This window comes from Vicugna pacos, unplaced genomic scaffold (assembly GCF_048564905.1).
Source record: "Vicugna pacos unplaced genomic scaffold, VicPac4 scaffold_103, whole genome shotgun sequence".
Taxonomy (NCBI): Eukaryota; Metazoa; Chordata; class Mammalia; order Artiodactyla; family Camelidae; genus Vicugna; species Vicugna pacos.
The window spans coordinates 1528391-1540266 of record NW_027328783.1 but is presented as its reverse complement, the minus strand read 5'-3'; the positions used below and the strand labels follow the sequence as shown (position 1 = coordinate 1540266).

At 52.5% G+C, this 11876-nt stretch overlaps 1 long non-coding RNA gene across 1 annotated transcript; it reads right to left on the bottom strand.

The window, feature by feature from the left end:
• Positions 1–685: 685 nt before the first annotated feature.
• LOC140694764 (uncharacterized) lies at positions 686–8373 on the bottom strand. Its single transcript, XR_012070385.1, has 2 exons — positions 8249–8373; positions 686–827 (listed from the first exon to the last, which is right to left on the bottom strand). It is a non-coding gene; the product is annotated as an uncharacterized lncRNA (long non-coding RNA).
• Between the last annotated feature and the right edge of the window lie 3503 nt (positions 8374–11876).

Here is an 11876-nt window from a genome sequence, read left to right as displayed (position 1 = left end):
CCCCCAAGTGTCTGGACTTGACTCTGGGTGAGTTGGGCAGGTGGACAGTGGCTCAGTGTGAGTCCAAGTCCAGTGGAGGAGGTAGTGAGTTAGATCTAGAAGGACTCCTTCTGGGGTGGGAGGGCCCAAAAGGCAGGCAGGAGGCCAAGTCCAGGTGACTGAGAACAGGGTGTGTCCTGCATAGGGCTGCAGGGCAGATGAAAGCATCCAGTCTACAGAAGGTGGAAACACGGTCCATACAAGGGCTCAGCTCAGATGTCACCTCCTCAGAGGAGCCTTCTCTGCCTGCACAGTCTACAGGGACAGCCTCCTCCACGCACATCTCCCCAGCAGACACCTGCTCCATTTCCTGCATAGCACTCAGGAACTGGGCCCCTGCTCCGTACCCAGCCATGGTTCCGCTGCCCTGAGGAAAAGCTCTCACAGGAGCCATAAAGCCCTGCACGACCTGGGCCCCACCTCTCTGTCTCCTCTGGCACCACTGTCTCCACCTGGCCCTCTTCTCCTCCACTCCTGCACTCCTGACTTCCCCCAGCCCTGTGTGGTCTCCAGAGCACATGTCCCTCCTAACATGCTGTGTGTGCTCACTGTGTCTAATCCACTGCATGCCTCCCACCCAGGTCAGTATCCAGCACACAGTAGGGCTCAGTAAGTAGAGAATGAATGACTCTTACCATGATTGCTGGGAAGACTTTTGTCTGTGGCCTACAGTGATCACACACCCGTCACACAATTTCTGAGGTCCTACTGTGTGTTGGGTGGGTTCCAGATACCGGGCACAGCAGGTAGTGAAGCAGTCAGTTCTCCATCCTCATGCAGCAGACAGCCTGGTGTGGGACACAGAGAAAATTAAGTAAAATATACACAATGTCCGGAGGTGATATGTTCCATGGAGAAAAATAAGGTCAGGGAGGACATTTGAGCAGATTCCTGGAGGTGTTTAAGAAGCAGGCGGAGAGAGATCCTGGCTGGAAGAGCAGCCATCGCAAAGGCCCTAAGGGCAAAGTGGGATGTATGTGGAGGGTCTTAGTTATCCGTGTGAGTTCTTAGTCCTGCCTTGAGTATGTATGTTGCTTTTATTTGTAAACCTTGATTTCAGCTTTATAGCAAATTAACCTGCATCATCAATCTGCATAATTTAGCCAACTCTGTTTCAGGTGTTGTGGGCACAATGGCAGGCTAATTACTTGGGTTGGTAAAGAAATACCAGCGTCTGAGAAGGGTTTAGGAAAGTTCAATAGGGACACTGCTATAGACAACATCAGGCCACACAGGTAAGAGGTGCCTACACGAGCGCAAAGGTTGAGTGTGTGGGGTCTGTTATTGGGGGGGTGCTGTGCACACAAGGAGGAGGGGGCTGCATGATCAATTCATGCACAGGTACCTGGTTGGTTATGAGATCTGACAGGGGCTTCTCTGAACAAAAGGCTTTACCACTTTAATAAGGGAAGGATGTGAGGCCTCTCTTCCTGGGGCAATGAGGTTTCATAGGGTAAACACACAGCAAGAGAAGATGTTTTATAGCTTGTGGAAATGCAGGTGTGCAAAGGGTCCTGCAGTGGGGAGTGGGAGGTAAGGGGCCACTGGGCTCTAGGCACACAGAGAGCCCAGGGGTGAGGGTGTATGACTCTGAAGAGTGCCTGCTGGCTTCACACCAGGGACTTTATGTGGAAAGAGGAGAATCTAGGTTATCGGCACGTGTCTACTCAGTGACCTCCCTAAGCCTAACTCTGTCAGGCACCAGGTGGCTGTGAAATGAACATGAAGGTCCCCACCCTGAGGACCCCAATGAATGAACATCTTGATATCCTCAAGCCCCTTCCCCTGCACCACCGCCCCACCTCATCTGGGTCTCAGGATTTGACCCTGACATCAGTGGCATCTTCGTTCCCTACATCCAGCTCCTCTGGACGTCTCTGTGATGAGCTGTTCCATGTCAGCAAGCCCCAAACTGAGCTCTGCCTTTTCCCCATGATTGCTTCCTCCCTGTGAAGCCCCTCGTGAAGGAGCCACCACTAGCAGGATCCTACAGCTCTGAGGCTCTGCCTTCCCCACCCCTCCGATGACTCCCAGCCCATGATCCCCTCTGGAGGTCCCTATTATCCTCTCCCTCCCAATTCAGTCTTGGGCTGCACACCAAATCCCTCTTCAAAATCTCCCACAAGACAGGTCCAGGTCCACTTGGGGACACTGAGGTGACACAGGCGGGTGTTCCTCGGAATGAAGAGCAGGATACTGAAGCAGAGGAGAGAAAAGGGCTCCCAATCCACCAGAACACACGCTAAAGTGGTGGCAAGACACCCATAAAGGGTGAGGCAGGCATCACACTGCAGCCACGCCCTCTGCTCCCCCAGGGTGCCCTGTGTTTCCTGCTTTGGCCTAGGGGACTCCCCCCTCACTCTCTGTCAGAGGGGTGCCCATTCATTCATTCACACCCTCATTAACCATGTACATGGGTCCTGCTCAGTGTCAGGCCTCAGCTAGATGACAGCTCATCCTTGGGGACACAGCTCAGATCTCACCTCCTCCATGAAGCAGTTCTGGATTCCCACCCCCCCGAAGCTCCTCTGGCCTCAATTGGGACCACTAGGGCTGTGACCACACTCTGATTACATCCCAAGTCTGTGATCTCTGTGAAAGCCCTGGGCCCAATGTAGAAAGAGACTCAGAAAAATGGGGCCAAAACGGGTTAAGAGAAATGTTACTATTCTCTATTACAGAGAATGGCACTGAGCAGAGGGAGGGCAGTGTCCAACCAAAGCCACAGAGGAGGGTCTCAGTGAGCCCTCCCATGGCCCTGTTACTAGTTCTCTGTTACAGATGAGGACACTGAGCCACAGAGAGGGAGCAGAGCCCTGTTATAGACTTGGCCCCACGGCCTGTGTCCTTTATGACTAGCTCCATGCTGCCAGCAGGGATGTAGGCCTGGAATGGACGTTGAAAGCAGCCTGACCCCCAGGCCCCCTTCATACACAAAGTCAGTCTCAGGAAACACCCCTCAAGACCTACCTTATACCCCTGGGATTGGGACCTGATTGCTGTTCCTGGAAGCTGGCTGGGCTTCCCTGTGAATTGCCCCAGGAGATGCTTGGGACAGCCACAGGGCCCCTGAGGCTTCCTGTCCCCAGCTGAGCATCTCTGGTCCCCGTGACTGTCCCTGGCCCAGGCCTGATTACACGGGGTTTTGGCCGGGTAGCCAGCTGTGGAGATGAGGAAATGGGGGCAACATGCAGGTAAATGCAGAGGTTCAGATATTCACTCAACAATCACTGATTCAGGCTTTGCAGTGTGGCTGGCCTGGGCCCAGGCCTGGGTGTCCAGTAGTGAATACAGTCAACCCCTTGAGCCTTCTGGGAAAGCAGTCCTCAGAGAAACGGTCCCTCAGTGCACCCATCCTGCTCCCCATGAACAATCACACTGAGATGAGGCTGCGGCCATGGGTCCCAGTGGTGGATGAAGGGAGGAGGAAAACCCAGAGTGGGCACTGACCATGAGCCTGGACACTGGAACCAGATGACCTGGGCTCTGTAATCTGGGGTGGTCACCTCAGCTGTTCTCTCTGTGCCTCAGTTACTTCTGCAGAAATGGGTGATAATGCCTGTCCCTGCCCCACAGATTTTCGTGAGGAGTCAGTGAGCTTCTCTAAGGCGTGTAGGACAGTTCCTGGCTATGGGTCAGGATCCTGCTCACCTCACAAGAGTCTGTCCCACTTTAAAGATGATAAAACCAAAGCTAAGGGGGTTATGAGACCAGCCTGGGCTAGCCCCCTTCTCATGGTCTGCTGTCCAGGTCTCCTGCTTTTACATCATACCTCTGCCCCCATATCCACCCAGCAAAGTAGGTGCTGAGAATCTGAGCAAATCAGAGTATGAATGGAGGCACACCCTCTCCCCATCTTGGGCTCTTGGGGTGGTGGGCAGGTTGGGGATATCGGTCTCCTCCAGACTGTCCAGGAGGCCCAGCATGTCGGTCACCTCATTTCCACTCAACACGGAGTAGGTGTGTGTCCAAGGGCCAGAGGGCGCTGGAGTAACCCAGGGTGGGTGGATGCTAGGTAGGTGTGGGAGGCACAGAGTGGCCCCTGGAAGACAGTGTCTAGGCAGCCAAGGTGCGATGAATGAGGGTCCCCAAAAGGGGCAGAGGACAGAGTCCAGCCTGGACACCACCCCCTGCTGGACCCTGACCTGGGGTGAGAATTGGGACAAGCCAGGGCCCCGCTGGGACTCTACATCCAGCAAAGAGGTGAGGAAAAGTTAAGGAGACCGTGCTCCCTGTGTGAGGGTGCTGCTTCCAGGATCCTGGAGGTTCCTTAGACCCTTGTGAAGTGGCTGCTGTTTCCAGCCCCATGTGGGCAGAAGAACTGAGGCAGGGAGGACACAGTGACTCAGGACAGAGCTAGGATTCATCCAAGAGTGTGTGCTGAGCCTCTTGCTAAGAGCAGCCTCTGGGCATCATGGACTCAGGAAGTGCCTTGTTGTCCCTCTTAAGGCTCCTTGCATGTTAGGCAGGAAAGGTCCCAGTGCCCATACCTGGGCCTCTCTGGGTGATTCTGACATGTGGGATCATGATGGTCCTGGGAAAGGAGAGAGAATGTGGGCTGGGCGTCAGGTCTGCATCAGACCCTAATGATGCGCCTAATGTTGTGTGACCTGGAAACTCCCTGACCTCTCTGTGCCTGGCTTTCCAGCCCTGACTCAGAGGACTGCTGTGCTTGGCACACAGTAGGACCTCAATCAAAGGAAAAAGCCAGCCCTTCCCCAGTAACCTCTCCTCTTACATTCCCAAAGCTAAGCCCATGTTCCACAAATCACCAGAGCTGAAACTTGACACACAGGGCAAGTGAAATCCAGCAACTCCTCCCTCCTGCCTGAGGCCCTTCGCTCCTCAGTGACAGTGGCTCAGAGCAGGTCTCTGCACCCCAGAAGTCTGAACTGAGCCTTGTGACCTGGAGGATTCCCTGTTCCACACAACTTTGTTTCCAGGTCCTTCCAACAAGACACAAGAGCACCTGGTCTGTGTCTTAGCTGCAAGGTCCTCCCTTTGCAAATTGCCCCATCACATCCGGGCTAGTTGGTGTGAGTTCCAGAGCACATGACCATCCAAATGATGACTTCTGGGAAACATCCCTGCCCACACTGCACTCTTCAGAGCCCACCTTCTAAAATAAGGGGTAGTGACCCACGGTTGTGCACACTTTTATCAGAACACAGCCCTCACCCAACCAACATTGGAAACACGTGAGAAGCAGAGATTCCTAAGTGCCTGGACCCCTGTCATCCAGAAAGCAGAGGGTAGGGTAACAGACAGAAGGGGAGAAAGTACTTTCAGACTATATATCTGATAAGGGGTTAACACTCAAAACATATAAAGAACTCTTACAATTCAACAGCAAAAAAAAAAGCAATGTGATTTAAAAAGTGGGCAGAGGAACTGAATAGACATTTTTCCAAAGAAGGCACACAGATGTCTAACAGGTACATGAAAAGGTGCTCAACATCACTCACCATCAGGGAAATGCAAATCAAAACCACAATGAGATACCCCCTCTCACCTGTCAGGGTGGGTGTCATCAAAATATAAGAGATAACAAGTGATGGTGGTGGTGTGAAGAAAAGGGAAACTTGTGCAATGTTGGTGGGAATGTAAATTGGTGCCATCACTCGGGAAAAGAGTAAGAAGTCTCCCCCAAAATTTAAAATTAGAACTTCCATATGATCCAGCAAGTCCACTGCAGGGAATATATCCAAAGGAAATGAAATCACTATGTCAATGAGACAACTGCACCCTCATGTTCACTGTATCATTATTTACAATAACCAAGATATGTAAACAACCTAAGTGTCCATCAGCAGATGAATGGGTACAGAAAACGTGATGCATATATATGTATATAAAATGGAATCTTATTCAGACATTAAAAAAGTGAAATCCTGCCATTTGTGACAACTTGGGAGGACCTTCAGGGTATTATGCTAAGTGAAATAAATAAGACAGAAAGACAAATACCTATGATCTCATTTATATGTGGAATCTACAAAATAAACTGAAACACATAGAAACAGATATCAGGTTGGTGGTTGCCAGAGGTGAGTCAGGGGATGATTGAAATTCGGAAAGATAATCAAAATGTACAAACTTCCAGTTAGAAGATAAACAAGTCCTGGGGACATAATGTACTGCAAGGTGACTGTAGTTAACAGCACTGCGTTGTGCATTTGATAGTTAAGAGAGTACCTCTTAAAATTTCTCATCACAAGGAAAATAGTGTGTGACTTTGGGTGATGACAGACGTCAGGTAAACTTAATGCACTGATCATTTCACAATATGCACATGTAACAAGTCATTATGCTGCACACCTAAAGCCAACAAAGTTATGTGAAAATTGTATCTCAGGAATACTTATGTCAGGAAGCGGGGGTGCGAGACTGGACTACCTACTGCAGGAGCTGTCTTTGCCCTCCAACAGCAGAGGGTGGTAGTTGTGACAGGGACTGTAGGTCCCTCAAAGCCTAGAATGTTTACTGTCTGGACCTTCACAGGGAGAGAGTGCAGACCCTGCCCTGGAAGACAGTGGTCATGGCAGCAACAACGGCCTGCCTGTATACAGGCTCAGCCCAGACAGCTCCTGTGCTCTGCTGTCACCGCATTTACTTCCCTCCACACCCTCAGAGGGAGAGGCTTCAAAGTTCTCATTTTACACATGAGAAAACTGAGGCTCATTTGCTTTGAATTATTGACTAAGTGGTGGGGGAAGCTTTGAACTCCAGTGTTCTGACTTCAGAGCCACATCTCAGTCCTGATTTTTAGAAGGTGGAGGTCCAGGCACTGGGGACCCTCCACCTTCCTCACTTGTAGTCGTACTCCAGGGCTGCCACCCCCAAGGCGTCTGGGTGAACACAGTTAATCCACTTATTCTGCACCAGCTGAGCCCTTGGCTGCCAGTCTGTTGTCACTGCCTGAAACCAGCTGAGGTTTTGCAAGTGAACCATCACCCCCTGCCAGCCCACCTGCCCTGCCATGTGGGGCAGACCCCTCCTAGCCTGGACATTCTAAACCCTTAGCTCACACATTTGCACAACTGCATCAAAAGGGCCCTACTCCCTGAGTGGAGATATAGACAAGGGGAAGGGAGGGGAGTTTGGGGTGGGCGCTTACTGTGAAGGTGACACATGAAAGGGACATGTTCATGTCCATAATGACACTCAATTTGAAGTTAAGAACATGGTCACAGCGAGGGGTAAAAGCTGAGTGGCTACAAGGCTGCCTAGAAAGGGGCTTGACTATTGAATTGTAAATGTGTAATTTAATTTAAAAATTAGCCCCCTGGGTGATAAGAATTTGCCCCTAAGGCCAGAATTGGCCAACTGACCCCTGGGAACCCCTCAATTCCAGGATGTAATCATCTGAGCAAGGAGGGGCTTAAATTGGAGTGTTGTCCTCTCAGTCATGGTGCACCTGCCCACGTGTGCACCCATGATCTGCAGTGCTCACACATCAAGGAGGTCCAGGTCATAAGGAAGGGATGACAGACTGTGAGGTCACACGTGTGCCCCTGCAGGGGTGAATGTTGTATAGAGAAGAGCCCCCCACTCTCACCTCCAGGAGGGGTGCTGGAGGAAGCAGGACTCCTGAGCCCCTAGGCTTAGCAAGCATCCTGGCTGAGGGTGGGGAGGCTGTCCACTCTGAAGTCATAGGTCAGAAGTTAGATTGGGGTCCCACCCCCACATCTCACCAGTGAGACCGTCTAGTCTGTTTTCTCTGTAAACTGGAACCCAGTCACCCTCACCCTCAGAACTGGGGGCAGCCTGTGTAAATTACTACACAAAGCCCTGGGCTGTTTCAGGTGCCCGGGGGTGTCCAGCCCCCCTAGGCCCGGCAGGTGGGAGAGGAGAGGTGTGGGTTAGCAGGTGTGACAGCAGAGCTGAGACTTGGCTGAGTGCATGCACTCTAATATCCAGGAACTGGGAGCTACCAGTAGCAAATCTGTTCACTGAGGCCATGTGTACTCTCCCTTGTCATTTACAATCCCCTGTTTGAACAGACGCCTCTGGACTCTATTAGCCACATTGTTGCCTGTCACCTCACTGTTGCAGTTCCAGGGTCTCCATTTAGCCAGCTTGAAGGAATAGACAAACTTTTTCTTAAAACCAGTGACAGAAAACCAAAGTGGCTTAATGAAGCAAACAGGGCAGGAGAGAATGACTAACTGAGACGTCCACAGGGAGATAGCTTCAGGCAGGTCTGTACCTGGTGCTCAGTGACATCAACAGAAGTCATCCTTCCCCACCTCTGGGCTCTGCCACTGGTGTCATCTTCACATGGCTCTGCCTTTATGTAAGCAAGATGGTCACCAACTGCCACAGGCTGACATCACCACCCCTCAACTCCCAGCTGAAATAGAACTTCTCTGCTCCCAGGATTCCAGCAACTAGGCCTGACCTCCGTGGAGCCTGATTGGGCTGGTGCCCAGCCCTGAGCCAATCACAGTGGCCAGGGAGGATGGAAAATGCTGATCAGCCAGATCAAGGCCATGTGACCATCCTCTCCAGGAAACCTGTGAGCTGTTCACCTGTTTCCAGCTTGGGAGAGTGTGATGTCTCCCAGAGGATCCTGCTTCTAGCACAACCTGCTGGTGGCACAATGAGCTGGAATGAGCCTGTCTGCTTGGTGACAAGTGACAGGTCACTTAGTGGTTCCTTGCTCCAGGGAGGGAGGCATGTCCACACAGTATTGGGGCTTCAGAGCCAGAATGTAGTAGAAAAGCCTCCTGGTCTCCCAAAAGGTGGGAAAGTGAGCAGTGACACTGGAAAGGCACTCCTCTCTGTGGCCCTTGGCTTTCTCCTTGTTACAGTGGAGAGTGCAGTGCTGCCCCTGACAGCCCACTTCCCTGCTGGGAGGCCTTTGCAACAGGTGGAGAGTGCTTGGAAAAGCCCATTTATTCTGAGGAACTGTTATTGCTCCTGGTGGGATCATTATTTTCATGTCACTTGTGAGGTGGACCCTGAGGGGTCCCTGATCTGGGGGCACAGACACCCACAGAAACTTGGCCCAGTATTGCTGTTCATTCAACAATGAGTTACCAAGCACCTACTGTGTGCCAGATTCCCAGGGTAGAGCAGTGATGTTGACAGCACAGGTCCCTGCCTCACCTCATCTCTGCATCCCAGGTGGGGTCACCAGAGTGGGAGTTCAGGAAGCAGAGGACGTGGCCGAAGCCTTGTGGGAACCCCTGGGTTTTTCTCTGTGCTGAGGGCACTAGCAGCACACCGATTGTGGGACTCAGTACCCGCAGGACCCAGCATTGATGGGTAAAGGAGAGGGGTATTTCTACAAGCCCATCCTCACTAACCCCAGTCTCTGAAGAGCAGCTCCAGTCTGCTCAAACCCAGGGGGCATCTGCCGCCATCCTGATCACCCTCTGGTATTACTCCCCGCTAAGATGCAATTTTCCCTGTGGCAGCTACACTCAGAATATGTGTTTGTTTCTCTCCCATGTGGTTAAGTGGACTTCAGATGCATGATAGCGATGGAGTGGCTAAGCCTCTGGGCAGATTGCTGGGTGACCCGCGGAACTTGCTGCACATGGTGAGCTCCCTTCTGCCAACCAATGGGCCAGGCCCCACCACTGTTCTGCAGTTCTACCTCACTTAATCTGCACAGACACTCTGTGCGGGACATCCTGTTATCCCCCATCTCTGCTGACCTTGGGTGGACAAAGCTTGGGTTTGAGAAAGTTGCCCAGGTCACATGGTTGACAAGTGGGGAGCTGGGGATTTGCACCCTGGTCCCAGGGGTCTGGATCATGGAAAGGCCTGGGTGGGGCAGCTTATTGCAAAGGGAAGTCCTGCCCAAGCCCCTCCCATGAGAGCCCACCCAACAGCATACCTAGCAGAGTCAGCATTTCCTGGACAAGATGGACAGAACCTCAAAACTTCTTTGCAGATTGTTTCCATGTTCTTTTGCAAGCACAGAAAGGCCGCAGGCCAGGGAAGAATAAGGCCAAGAGTGTTTTCATTGGGAAGAGTGAAGGACAAGTGTGAAGACACACAGCACTCCCAGCAGCCCTCTCGGCAGAGAATGCCACTGGGTGAGCAGCTACCGTGACTACCTACCATAACCCTGTGAGGTTCATGCCTGTACATCTCTGCCTGTGAGAAGAGCAAAGTGAAGCTCAGAGAGGTGTGGGGACATTCCAAAAACAAACAGATAAGGTGGGATCATCACCACCATGCCATGCTGGGACAGACAGTCACCTGTCACACTGCTCAGGCATGGCCTGCTGGGAGTAGTGAAGGCCTGATAGGAGCACAGGAACACTGTGGTGAAGGTGACGTTTCTACCTGGGACAGCTGGTACCGGGGACTCTAGCTGGTTCTTCATTGTGCCTGCTTTGAGTGTCAGCATGTTGCAGCCTCATGTAGGGGAAGGGCTGTCTCCTTTCCACACCGGTGCAAAAGGAAGAGCATGTACACAATGGCATCACCATAGACCACCGGCAGGATCAGGATCTGGAGCTCAGAGCAGAAACTGCCAACACCTCAGGAACTGGTGCAAGAGGAGGACCTGAGTGCCCCCTGAAACATTTCTAGATTTAAAAACATACTTCATTAGGGGGAAGTGATAAACTGTTGATCCCTTCAAAATATTCTGTTATCCAAGGAACAATAGCACATCAGCATTGTAAGAGGATTAACTCAGTCGTCAATAACCATCACTATAGGTATGAGAAAACAGAGTGTTAGGAGTTACAAAAGGGTCTCAAGATCATGCAGGTCAGAACTGAGAACCATTCAAAGCATGTGCTGCATGATAGCCTCTCTAAGCTACCTGAGGCTTGGTCTGCTCCTGACACAGGGCAGATGGTTCTGAGAAAACCACACTCCTCAGGGGACCCCAGGGAGTTGACAGAGTTGAGTTTGGGTTCCTGGTCATCTTCTAAGTCTGGAATTTTGAGATTCTTCTGCACCTGTCCTTCCTCCAGAACAGAATCTGATTCAGGCAGGATTCCAAGGACTGAGGCATGTGCCAGGCAAGAGAGCAGGCATAGCTGGATGAGAGCATCACCAGTGCCATTAAAAAAGAGGCCAGGGCACTGAGATTTCCAGTGATTTAGCATCATGGCTGGGAGGGGTCATGTGTTCTACAATGAGTTCCGAGTATCCTGCACCGTCCTCGAGGACCTGCAGGGGGTGCACGAAGCCAGCGTGTCTTAGGTGGCGGTGCGCATGCGCAGTCCGCGTCAGCAGCCAGCGTCTTCCCTGGGGGCGGAGCTTGCTTTCCTCAGGGCTGAGAGGGCGGCGCCAAGGAGGCTCCGGGACAGCGCTGCCTGCGTGTCTGCGGGAGGATGCTCCCCGCTCTCTGTCTGAAGTTACGCCGGTTTCCCACGGCCTGAGCCCACTTCCTGCCGGGGTGTGTGTGGACCTGATCGAGCTGGGGCCCCGGCCGGCAGGGCAGGAGGGGACGGGTGCGCTGGCGGGCCCGCTTCGACTATTCTCCTCGCCCGCCGGGAGCGGGTGAGTGCCCGTGTCCATGGGGGCCGCTGGGGTGTCCGCGCCCCTGGTCCTCACCGCCCGGGTCCCCCCTTCCCCCGTGTGATCGTAGGTGTGTACACCGCGGGTCAGGAGCGGGGATGCGGGTGTGAGTGTCCGTGTCCATCCGGGCCGCGGGGGTGTCCGCGCCCCTGGTCCTCACCGCCCGGGTCCCCCCTTTCTCCGTGTGAACGGAGGTGTGTACACCAAGGGTCAGGAGCGGGGACGCGGGTGTAATGGGAAAGGGGCTGAGAAAGTACTGAGAGTTACACATAAGTGTGTAAAATTACATTATGTTAATTTTTATATTTTAAGTGTGTCAAAGTCAGAGTTTATCATGCTTTTAC